We start from the raw sequence: 12,847 nt of genomic DNA, 5'->3' as shown, positions 1-12,847 counted from the left end.
AGGCCCAAGAATCTGCATTTCTAATGAATTCCCAGATAACAGCTGACACCCATGGTGTAGAGACCATAATTTGAGACCCATAGATCTTACATTGTTTAAAAAGACCATGTCAGTCAGTTAGTAAGAAACTCACAGCTGAAACAGTTTCATGAAAAAAGTCATACACTTTGCTAGCACAGTTCCACCCCCGCACCCCCATTCCATTTATTAAAAAATGCTGGTTGGAAGCCACTAATTTGATCTTTCAGGTCACCAATAGGTTGTGGGCAGCATTCTGAAAAACAGTGGATGAGGAAGTCTGTGTTTTCCACCTTTTGGATTTCATTCTATGGCTTAACCATCTTCATTTTATAGCTATGTACAACATGCTCAAAAGCATGAAAGCCTAAGAGGTGGCTACTCAGTAAGGATTCAAACACATCTGGTAAGCCTCATGGGAAGAGTTTGGGACTCGATGAGGAAATATCTGAAGTCTTGCCTTCAGCATCCTTTAGCAGTGAAAAACCAACATTCAGGCATTAAGCCAGATTGGATAAAGAACTCATGCTAAGCAGAGGCCATGTCTCTGTACAAACTTAATTATAGACACTGAGGAGGGCTTGCCACACACACACTCACACACACACACACATATTTTTAATGGCCGCACCCATGGCATATGGAGGTTCCCAGGCTAGGGGTCTAATCAGAGCTACAGATGCCAGCCTATGCCACAACAACTCGAGATCCGAGGCTGTCTGCAGCCTACACTACAACTCACAGCAACGCCAGATGCTCAACCCATTGAGCAAGGCCAGGGATGGAACCTGCAACCTCATGGTTCCTAGTCAGATTCGTTTCTGCTGTGCCACGACAAGAACTTCTGTTCTGAGCATATTATAGGACAATAACACTTAAGTGGACTTTTGACCTGGCTCAAGGGAAAATTGGGCCTAATTCCTAGAGTAGGAAAAGAGAGATAAAGGAGAGCTGTAAGGATTTTTTTTAAACCATTTTGGGGTATGATCTATCACTTGGGTTACAAGGAAGCTTTGTTAAATGACCAAAAGATGGCATTCCTGTTGTGGTGCAGCAGAAACAAATCTGACTAGGAAGCATGATGTTGTGGGCTCAATCCCTGGCATCGCTCAGTGGGTTTAGGATCCCGTGTTGCAGTGATCTGTGGTGTAGGTCGCAGATGCAGTCTGATCTGGCATTGCTGTGGCTGTGGTGTAGGCCAGCAGCTACAGCTCCAATTAGACCCCTAGCCTGGGAACCTCCATATACCGCTGGTGCTGCCCTAAAAAGACAAAAGACAAAAAACAAAACAAAACAAAACAAAACAAACCCGAAAGACATGATGGGGTTGGGGAGGAAGGAAGGTATTTGCTTTTTTCTTTGTTCACTTTATTATTGTGAACTTGGATTTAGGGAAACTGTGGATGACACTGTCAATAATATGGGAACACTACCACCAGAAGTGATGTTAAGAGTAATGCTAAGAGATAGGACCAGATTGCTACCTGAATTTCAGTAATGAGGACTATCTTTGAGGATTTTTTAGAAGGGAGATTCACAATCTGTGATTGTTTCCTAGGTTAAGATGCCCTGGGAAGTATATTTATTTAGAAAAGAGAGTTTCTAGGTTGTGTGAACTACCCTGCTCTCCCCCTTGAGTAATGAGGATACCTGAACCCATATCCTCTGATTTCTTAACTCAGTGCATATACATTTTTGTTATTGTTATTCGTTTGTTTGCTTACTTTTTGAGCAGGATGGACCCTAGCAGCACACTGTGTCCTCTAGAAGTCCCCTTCTGTCACCGCGACTATTCCTCCAGGCCTTGGAACCCAGACCAACCCCAGGGAGCCGGGATACCTTGTGAGAGCAGCACGCGCCTGCGCAGCGCTTCTGCGCGCAGGTGCCCTGGGGCGTTTGGGGCGTCTGGGGCCTCTGGGACGGGGAGAAGGAAGGCTGGAAGGCTGCCTCAGCCTAGCAGGCGGTCTTTTTGGAGTTGCCGGGTTACCCGCGCTGAGCTCCTGTTGCAGAGACGTGAAGGCCCTGACCCCTTGTATCTTTGTGCAGGGAAGACAGACCTAACGGGCCTCACAGGGCTCTGTGGGAGTCAGGTTCCCGCGTGTCTCTCCTCAGCGGACTTACAGGCCCCACCAGGATGGCAAAGACGAAGAGTTCCCGAGAGGTGCGGCCTCAGGGAAATAGGTAACTCGGTTTTGGAGCGGGGTGGCTGGGGGTGGCTCTGCGTGTCGTTTCGCACGACGTCTCTGCTCCGAGCGCAGTCTGTTCCTACATGTCCTGCATCTGCATGGTGAGTCTCACAACCCCTAAAGCTCACTGCTCACTTCGCGTTGGAGCAGCAGCCCTTGGGCACCGGGCCCTCCTGGCCTGCTGGGCAGGGCTACCCTCCCCACCCTGACCGGCCTCCTGGGCCTACAGGCCCCCTCTGTAAGCACCGTAGATGAGTTTGAAGGAGGGTTACCATATGGGCCTGCTGTTGGTGTGGGACGAAAGACCTGTGGGACAGTCCTTTTGTTTTTAAGCCAGGGTGTTTTTCATAGGTAAAAAATAGTTTGTGAGGTAGAATTTATTGTAAGACCCTCTGTTAATATAATAGATTTTTGGGAAAGCAGCACATGACAGAATGCAGGTATCTCTGGTGATGGTACTATTCCAGGAACAGGCCCTCTAAATTCTTTTAGGCAGAGGGGAGGTCAGAGTTTGTTCCTGAGCCTTTTGGGCCTTAATTGTTTTCAGCTGGAAATAATCTGCATGCCAAGGAGACATTTTGAGGGTCCCGGCAAATTTTGTTCGCCTACAACTCTATTGTAGTAGATCCCCTGAATAAGGTCCATCTTACCATCACGACAAGTATTGTGAATAATTTTTCTTTAACAGTTCCTAGGGTGTGGATGAGCTTTGGAGGCTGGTCATCCATATTATGCTGTGGTGAACCAGCTGATAAAACTATCCCCTGTGATAACTTTGCAGACATGTGTCTAATAAAGTTTAGCTCTAGGGAGTGAGATTGGAAAACAATGTTAGAAGCTTATGTAGGTTTCTGTTGGCTGCATTTGCAAAGTATTATTCAAAAAAAGATGAAAGTAAAGAATTGTTAAATTTACAATCAAGAATGAAAAGGAGCAGAGAAAGTCTTCAAATTCAGAGACTTACTCTTGAAAGAGACAATTGCTTCTCAATCTCAACTAGAAAAGGCCAATACTAAAAAGGCTTCTGAGCATTCAAAGCTGATTAAAATTCAGTCTTGTGTCAAGGGATAAATTCTCCACGTTAAAACAGTGGAGTGAAGTAAGATGTTTTAGAGCAAGCATCTACCTACATTGTCTTGACCAGTAAATCCCTCTGTTGATTTAAGGAAAACAGACTAAACGTCAGGTGCTCCCTCTGAAGACTTATTAACAATGCACATGCAATTAATTTACATGAGAGAGTCTTGAGGGCAAGAAAGCAAAGGAATGTAGTGGTTCTGAGAACTCTTCCTGAAAAAGAAAAATAAAACGAGGGATATAGAACAGGAATCAGAAGATGGGAGACCCTAATAAAAGAAGTTAATTGAGCAAAGGAGCCACACACCTGATCAAAAAAGCTGTGACTGACTTAAGCTTAACTGCGATCCTGAGTCCTGAACGTTCCATGGGCAGGAAGCAACCTGAGAAACCTGCTCAGTACTGGGGTTTGACCCAGTCCTCCTTCAGGTGTGGCTAAGAATGATGACTAGGAGGAACCTCCCAGAGGGTGGAACGAAACACAGAGGCAGTTTTAGGAGCTTCTGCTGGACCTTTCCCACCATGGTGACTCTTACTCTGCAGGTCAGAGAGCCATGTAATTTTCAGCTGCTGAATATATCTATCACTTTTCTACACTCAGAGGCCAGCAAAATGAGTAGAGTGTGGGCCTCTTTGGCAAATTGGAGGTAGTTTAGAGCTATGCTTCTGTATTCGTCAACCCTAAAGAGCAGTGCACATGACAGCATTTTGGTTTTCTTCATACTGGTGTCAGTTGGGACTCTGTATCTTACAGAACTGGATATTCCTTTTACTCTGTAGTTTTTCTGGAAAGTGACCAAATGTGTAACTATATATTGGAATACTGTACAGAAGCAAAAATGTGCAAACCATAATATTGTGAGTCTCAAACACTAAATTGAGTAACAGAAGCAAGACACAGAAAGGGTACATAGTGAGTCTATTCATAGAAAAATCAAAAACAGGTAAAACTAATCTATCACCTTTGATGTCAGGATAGTAATAACTTTTGGGAGGTTAATGATTGAGAAGAAAAAAACATGGGTTTCTCAGATGTTTGTAAAGATTTATCAATCTGTACATCATGACTTAAGTAGCTTATATTTGCTATGCTATAAATATTATATAAGTCTTTGTGGGTGGATCTATAGCTATATATTAATGTCTTTAGGATATATATACTTAGGAGTAATATTACAGAGTCATAGAATAGTTGTTTGTAATTTTTTAACCTTTTTTTTTTTTTAGTTAGAGGCACACTCATGGCATATGGAAGTTCCCAGTCTAGGGGTCAAATTGGAGCTGCAGCTGCTGGCCTACACTACAGCCACAGCAACACCAGATCCAAGCCGTGTCTGTCACCCACACTGCAGCTCACAGCAACATCAGATCCTTAACCCACTGAGCGAAACCAGGGTTTGAACCCATGTCCTCATGGATACTAGTTGGGTTCGTTACCGCTGAGCTACAACGGGAACTTCAATAGTTTGTTATTAACTACCAAGTTTTCCAGAGAGGTTGTAGCATTTTACATTCATACCAGGAATAAGTTAGAATTCCAGTTGCTCCACATCCTTGTTATTGTCAACCTTTAAATTTCCCTTTTGGCGAATGGTATCGAGCACTTGGCTGTCACTGTGGATACTTAAAATAAGGTATAGCACAATGTAAGCATTAAATAAGTATTTGTTAAATGAATGAAGGAATTATATATCAGGAGGTTCAACATTATGCTTTTATTAAATGTTTCTATATCTAAGCCAAAATTAATAGCACAATGCAACATATGGCTTTTCTTAATTCTTATATGTGAAGTTCCTGAAAGCAGAGTAGTCTTAACTGTTCTCTTTGTATACATGTTAGAGTAGTTAACAGACTCCCTAGCCCTATCACTGATTACCTGTATGATTTTAGGAAAGTTACATGACTGTTTCCAGCCTCAGCCTCCTCATCTGTACGATAGGTATTATAATAGTATCTAACTCATGGTGCTGTTTTGAGGCTTAGATGACACATCTATGTCATGAGTTTAGAACAGTGCCTGACATATAGTAAGCTATCAGTAAATATTACTGTTTTTTAAAATTTTGCAGAAATGTAAAACAAAGCTTATAGGCTCTTTTTTATTACATGTGCTTATTTTATTTTATTATTATAAAGTATAGTTGATTTACAATGTTTGGGTAAGTTCTGTTGTACAACAAAGAGACTCAGTCACACACATTGCCCTGTGTTGTACAGTAGGACCCCATTGCCCATCCATTCCAAATATAAGTTTGCATCCCCCAAAACTCCAAATGCCCATCCATCCCACTCCCACCCCTTCCCCCCTGCCTGGAACCCCAAGTCTGCTCTTCTTGGCCACGATCTGTTTCTATTTTTTGTTTGCTTGTCTTTTTGTTATTTTTTGATAGGACCATCTGTTCCATATTTTAGATTCCATAAATAAGTGTTATCATATGGTATTTGTCTTTTTCTTTCTGGTTTACTTCTCTTAGTATGAGAGTCTCTAGTTCCATCCATGAGTCTGCAAATAGCATTAGTTTTTTTATGGATGAGTAATATTCCATTGTATATATGTACGTTTTCTTAATTCATTCATTTTTCTATGGACTTTTAGGTTGTTTCCATGTCTGGCTGTTGTGAATAGTGCTGCTATGAACATAGGGGTGCAAGTATCTTTTTCACTGAAAGCTTTGTCTGGATATATGCCCAGCAGAGGAATTGCTGGATCATATGATAGTTGTATATGTAGTTTTCTGAAGTACCTCCATACTGTTTTCCATAGTGGTTGTACCAATTTATATGCCCACCGAAAGTAGAGGAGAGCAGCTTTTTGTCCACACCCTCTCCAGCATTTGTTATTTTCTTGACTTGCTAATGATGGTCATTCTGACTGGTGTGAGGTGGAATCTCATAGTAGTTTTGATTTGTGTTTCTGTAATAATTAGTGATATTAAGCATTTTTTCACATGCCTGCTGGCCATCCATATGTCTTCTTTGGAGAAATATCTGTTTAGGTCTTCTGCCCATTTTTGTTTGTTTTTTTACTGTTGAGTTGCATGAGTTATTTATATATTTTGGAGATTAGACCGTTGTTGCAACATTGGCAAAGATTATCTCCGATTCTGTGGGTTGCTTTTTCATTTTTTTGATGGTTGCCTTTGTTGTGCAAAAAGAAACTTATAGAGTTTTTTTAGTTTTGAAAAGTGGTGAAGAAATCTGAGAAACATACATTCTTTTTTTTTTTTGTCTTTTTTTGTTGTTGTTGTTGTTGTTGTTGCTATTTCTTGGGCCGCTCCCGCGGCATATGGAGGTTCCCAGGCTAGGGGTCCAATCGGAGCTGTAGCCACTGGCCTACGCCAGAGCCACAGCAACGTGGGATTCAAGCCGCGTCTGCAACCTACACCACAGCTCACGGCAACGCCGGATCGTTAACCCACTGAGCAAGGGCAGGGACCGAACCCGCAACCTCATGGTTCCTAGTCGGATTCGTTAACCACTGCGCCACGACGGGAACTCCCAAGAAACATACATTCTAAATACAGTTCTAAGATATTTTAATCACAGCTTTAAAATATTTTGTTGTTATCCCAGAGGTATTAATTGTTGCTTGCTCTCCCCCTTTTCCCCTTCTGTTGAAATTTTCTCTGCTATTGTTCAACCAACAACAGGACCTTGTGTCCTTCCACATCAGGTGTGTGACTGGAATACATGACTTAATGCTCCCAAGATCTATAGCCTCACATGAAAAGATGAGCTGGGTCAAGAATTTTTCTCCTTTGTGAATTTGGAGAAGTAAGACTGAGCCATTTGGTCATAGGGACAGTGGTGAAAAGGATGTGTGGAGAGCTCCTGAGGTGTAGCTGCAGGATGCCTAAGGTTAGGAGAGAGAAATGAGGAAACCATCCATTCAGAAGACATAAAGACAATAGCTTTTTTTCCCCCATCTTTATCCATGAAGCTGCACCTCTGGAGCTTGAATTAAGTTATCCATACAGGCAGAGCTAATAAAGGTAAATTGTACTCACAACTTTCTCTTCTTATCCTCTTTTCTGAAGGTAAAACAAAACAAACAACCTCTCCCAGCAATCATGGATAGTAGCGATGAATTAAAATTCTAGGAGAGGAATCTCCATCTTTTCCTATGATCTCTCTCTGTCTCTCAGAATGCTTAGAGGCCATGAACACATGTTTTTCTGGGTTATCTAATTTGTATATCGTCCAAAGAAATCTTAAAATTCCCACCCTAGTAAAATGAAAGATGAATGTTTTTTTCCTCTTATTTCACATACTCTATTTTTATCTGTATCTAAGATTCTATTCATTTCTCACCCCATATCTACTGGTAAAATTAATATCTACAGTCTGCCTTTTGCTTACAAACCTATGAGTGCAAGGCTTTCTGTTTAATGAAGGAGGCTCAAAAAGAGGATAACGAGAGGTTCTTTCGACCCTGCAGCTTCTGGGGGAGACAGAGCTTGCTGTGACATTGAAAGTGGTCAAATAATCTAATTTGATAAAGCACTAGAAACATTCGTTGGACCCACAGTCTTGTTTTTCTGTACAGTCAAGAGATTTCTGTGAATATTCATAATAGTTGCTAACTTGTTTCCTGCTAATATAAATCTGCTTTTGGAAGCAAAATTGAAACACAGGGAGTTTGTGATTCCTAAGACCTTAGGAACCAAGGCCATGTCCTGTGAAAATAACCTTCAAAGAGAAACATGTAATTAAGATAGTTTTCTTACTCATGGTGTTTAATTTTTTTGCCCTGGTTATAATGTTGAAATTGACATCTCTGTATTTCCAAAAGGGAAAAATAATTAGAAATTCTCAAATTGGTGGCTTTTTTTCCTCCCTCATGTGGATGGGGGTTGGGTGGGTTTGACTACGAGTTTCTGTCGTTTAAAAGTGATAAGCAGTTTTATTTAAATTAGCAGTTACTAGATATTCATAGTTTCTTTTTTATTTATTTATTTATTTATTTATTTATTTTATTTTCCCACTGTACAGCAAAGGGATCAAGTTATCCTTACATGTATACATTACAATTACATTTTTTTCCCCACCCTTTGTTCTGTTGCAACATGAGTATCTAGACAAAGTTCTCAATGCTATTCAGCAGGATCTCCTTGTAATTCTATTCTAAGTTGTGTCTGATAAGCCCAAGCTCCCGATCCCTCCCACTCCCTCCCCCTCCCATCAGGCAGCCACAAGTCTCTTCTCCAAGTCCATGATTTTCTTTTCTGAGGAGATGTTCATTTGTGCTGGATATTAGATTCCAGTTATAAGTGATATCACATGGTATTTGTCTTTGTCTTTCTGGCTCATTTCACTCAGTATGAGATTCTCTAGTTCCATCCATGTTGCTGCAAATGGCATTATGTCATTCTTTTTTATGGCTGAGTAGTATTCCATTGTGTATATATACCCCATCTTCCGAATCCAGTCATCTGTCGATGGACATTTGGGTTGTTTCCATGTCCATTGTGAATAGTGCTGCAATGAACATGCGGGTGCATGTGTCTCTTTTAAGTAGAGTTTTGTCCGGATAGATGCCCAAGAGTGGGATTGCAGGGTCATATGGAAGTTCTATGTATAGATTTCTAAGGTATCTCCAAACTGTTCTCCATAGTGGCTGTACCAGTTTACATTCCCACCAACAGTGTAGGAGGGTTCCCTTTTCTCCCCAGCCCCTCCAGCACTTGTTATTTGTGGACTTATTAATGATGGCCATTCTGACTGGTGTGAGGTGGTATCTCATGGTAGTTTTGATTTTCATTTCTCTTATAATCAGCGATGTTGAGCATTTTTTCATGTGTTTGCTGGCCATCTGTAAGATATTCATAGTTTCTTAATTCAAATGATCTTTCTGAAATGAATCTGACCTGTTTCACCAACTTCAGGAAAAATATCACTTCATACTCTTTATCCTTGCATGCCTTACTTGTCAGGTAATAAGATTTCTCCCCCTGTGGTTTTTTCTGCTCTTACCAATTGTTCAAGAACGCTTGGACCAAAGCTTCAGTCTTGTCTTAACACCTGGAAGAGAGCAAGGTGGGAAGTCCAGTCAGCCTGTTAGATGCTTGTTTAGGTGCTGTCACTGAGTACTGTTGCTGAGTATCTTGGAAAGCCTGATAGACTCTTGTCTGTTGCTTCAGTGATGCCTTTTTTTTTTTTTCGCCATAGATCTTTGCAAAGGATGAAGTAGTGCCCTGGCTCTGCCTCCGAGCTTGTGTTGACATGCTGTTTTCTCCACAGCCTAACACTGTGCCTCAGTGGATCCAGAAGGGCTCCATATTGAGCCCTGCTCTGTGCTAGAGTCAGTTCCCACTGTTGGTTGAAAAACAACAATGTCAAAACCACACAGCCTAAACGTTGAGAGTCCTTTCTGAAAACGACAACCAGGGCTACAGCCTCTCAGACAGCTCTAAGGAGCTATTCCAAAGTGGTAAGGGAGGAACCAGGATGTATAGGAGTTTTTGCAACAAAAACAAGGTAGAACATCATAAGAGCAAACATCTTGAGTTAAAGAATTTAGTGCTTTCTAAAAGAACTAAAATTAGTATGGGAAGAGGCAAGAGCCTGGGCTCATTGAAGTCATTCCTTTGGTGTGCTCCTTAACTGTATAGGGCCAGTGTTTCTTCATCCTGAATCCCTTCAGGTTGCATCACTGGGAGTGACTGCTGCGGCTGATGGCCTCTTGGCCACAACATCTTTTGTTTACTGAATGACAGGCAGCATTGTTCGTCCACAATCACAATGGATCTTGGACAAAGGAGCTTGTGATCTTGGAATTCCCTGTACTGTGAAACCTTAACCAGTAATAGGAATAAATTCTTATGTCAGTAGACTTTGACTGGTATCTCTCACTGGTCAATTCCATGGTACCTCGTAGTATAGAAGAGGTGGCTGGTGGTCCATGTGGCACATTAGAAGTGAAAACGCAACTGCCTCATGTGGTAAAAGCTTGGTATCTTGCTTTTAATTTTTCTATTTTTTGGTTTCTATTTTGTAGTCATTAACCTGGAACAATATTCTTTCCTGCTTGACAATTTTTATCAACTTGGTAAAAGGGATCCTTTTTCTTGTCTTCCTTGGCTATGGTGATGATTTGGGGAAGATAGATTTTTCATGTAATCCTAATTGGAAGAGTCAGGAGTAATGACTGTAAGTTGACCAATAAATACTTCACACAGGGGAAAGATCTACACAGAGTTGTTGCTAATGATGTCAAGGCAGAGGCTGGGGCGATGATGGCCCTACCCCATCTGCCAGCCCCAAGGCAGAGCTCTACCATGGTCGTAGCTCTATGCAAACGACCCGGGTTCTAGGAATCTAGTAACTTTTCAGCTTGATAAGCTTGAAACCATCTTATCAAGCTGGTTTATTCTAGTCTCTATTGAGAACTGAATGTGTAATTTTTTTTTTTTTACCCTGAAAGTTAAAATTTAGAGCAAGTGTCATTTTCAAATTAATTGTATGTCTGTAGATCTGAAGAGGACAAAAGATCATTGACTAACCCTAATGAAGTGGAAAATATTTTATTTTGTTTTAATAACTTTGAGCCCCAGAGCCTGAACCGATGCTTGGTTTTTATTCTTTGCTGCAGCAGGTACTCAGCTTTAGAATAGTCTCTTTGTTCAAAGACCAAGGAAGTTCCCTTGCCAGTGGCAGATGGCTATTTATTTTTAAATTGACCTGGATAGGGATCCTTTTTCTTTTCTTCCTTGGCTATGGTGATGATTTTGGGAAGATAGACCTCAATGGAATGTTAATTCTGGCAGGTTAGATTTTTCATGTAATCCTAATTGGAAGAGTCTGGAGTAATGACTATAAGTTGACCAATAAATATTTCACACAGGGGAAAGGTCTACGCAGAGTTGTTGCTAATGATGTCAAGGTCTCCAGCATCTTCTGTAGCTGATGACTGTTATAAATTCAGACTTCTCTCTTGTGTATTATCCTCATAGATATGCTTTGAAGCCCCTTCTCCCTTTGCTTCCACATGGCCCCTAAACATTCTTGCATAACTGCTATTTCATATTTATGTTTTCTTGATGACTCTCCTGAGCCAATAACAGCATCTGCTTCCACAGTTTGCAGGGCATTAAAGCAAGAGCTCCTCTCAGCACTCTATGATCTATGACGGACACTTCCTATCGACTGCATTTTAATCAGGTTCTCTCTTTCTGCGTTTAAGTAGCAATGTTTTCTGCATTGTGGCATTGACATATAGGGGCGCGCCTCAGCTCTGTTCATAAATTCGTAAGACAATTAGTTTATAGCTATGAAGTCATATGTTACATTTTCCTTACTCAGAGTTGTTTTTATCAAGAGAGAAAGATTTGCTGTATGCCTAAGAAGGACTGAATTGGTTCTATTCTTTGTTAGAATGCTGAATGACACTTTGGCAGTGCCTTGTGTGTGTGTTCTATTCATTTTCAGATAAGAAGACATTTATCTGTTATGTAACTTATGCTACATAAAAAGTTTTATATGAAACAATTCTATAGATTCAAGCTGTGTGATCATTCATTTTATGGGAATTTTATTTCTGAAATGACATTCATAACCTCATATTAAATGACTTCTTCTAAAGCTATTTCACAGCACTGAAGGAAGAAATCAGAGAAAGAAATGTTTTAAGTTGTACATTTTCCCAAATCTATCCAAGAGCTATTGTGTGGGTATTGCCATGGAATCATATAATGAAAGAATCTTAGAGTGTTTATCTTAGAAATTGTCCTAGGGTAGTGTTATAGACTGTGTCCCCCTCAAATTCATATGTTGGAATCCCAGCCCCCAATATGATGGTATTATTAGTTGGAGCCTTTGGAATACAATTTCCTTTTTTTCTTCCATCTGAGGATTCAATAAAGGGATAAGCAGTTTGTGACCTGGAAGAGGGATCTCACCAGAACCTGGCCAAGCTGGCATCCAAGTCGCAGACTTAGAGACTCCAGACTGTGAGAAATAAATTTCTATTATCTGTAAGCCACCCAGTTTATGGTGTTTTTCCATAGTAACCTGAATTGACTAGGAGAGGTGATATATCCCTATATTTTTCACAAAACAAAAGTTTAGAGACCTGTAAATAGGTTCAAAGGAAGAATATGGTAAGGGAAACACATGGTCCAAGAGATTTATGAAGTGGGTTAAAAAAAACAAGGTTTTCTTTACGATTTCACACCCCCTTTAAAATGTTAATGTGGATTGGAGTCTTCAAGAGACTGTTCAGTTATATTGTGCTTCCCAAGGTTATTTGACCACCAATTATTTTTTTCCAACATGTCCTGTTGTGGGACTCATGATTAATCAAACGCACATGAGCCTAGTGTGACTCCTTAGAGCCTCAGTGAAAGCAAATGGACCCAAAAGAGGGAATTAATCTACCCATGATACACCCAGATGGTGAAGTGGCAGCTCAAGGCTGGATCCAAGCTCCCAATGTTTCTGTTCTTTTTGGGTTTTTTTTGTTTGTTCATTTTTGTTTTTTGCTTTTTAGGGCCGCACCCACAGCATATGGACATTCCCAGGCTAGGGGTCAAATTGGAGCTACAGCTGCAGGCCTACACCATAGC

The sequence above is a fragment of the Sus scrofa genome, chromosome 3, assembly GCF_054392235.1.
Source record: "Sus scrofa isolate SSC_HxYL_T2T_F1_AM1 chromosome 3, Sscrofa_HxYL_maternal_Yorkshire_Landrace_v2.0, whole genome shotgun sequence".
NCBI classification, from domain to species: domain Eukaryota; kingdom Metazoa; phylum Chordata; class Mammalia; order Artiodactyla; family Suidae; genus Sus; species Sus scrofa.
This window is presented reverse-complemented; position numbering follows the sequence as displayed.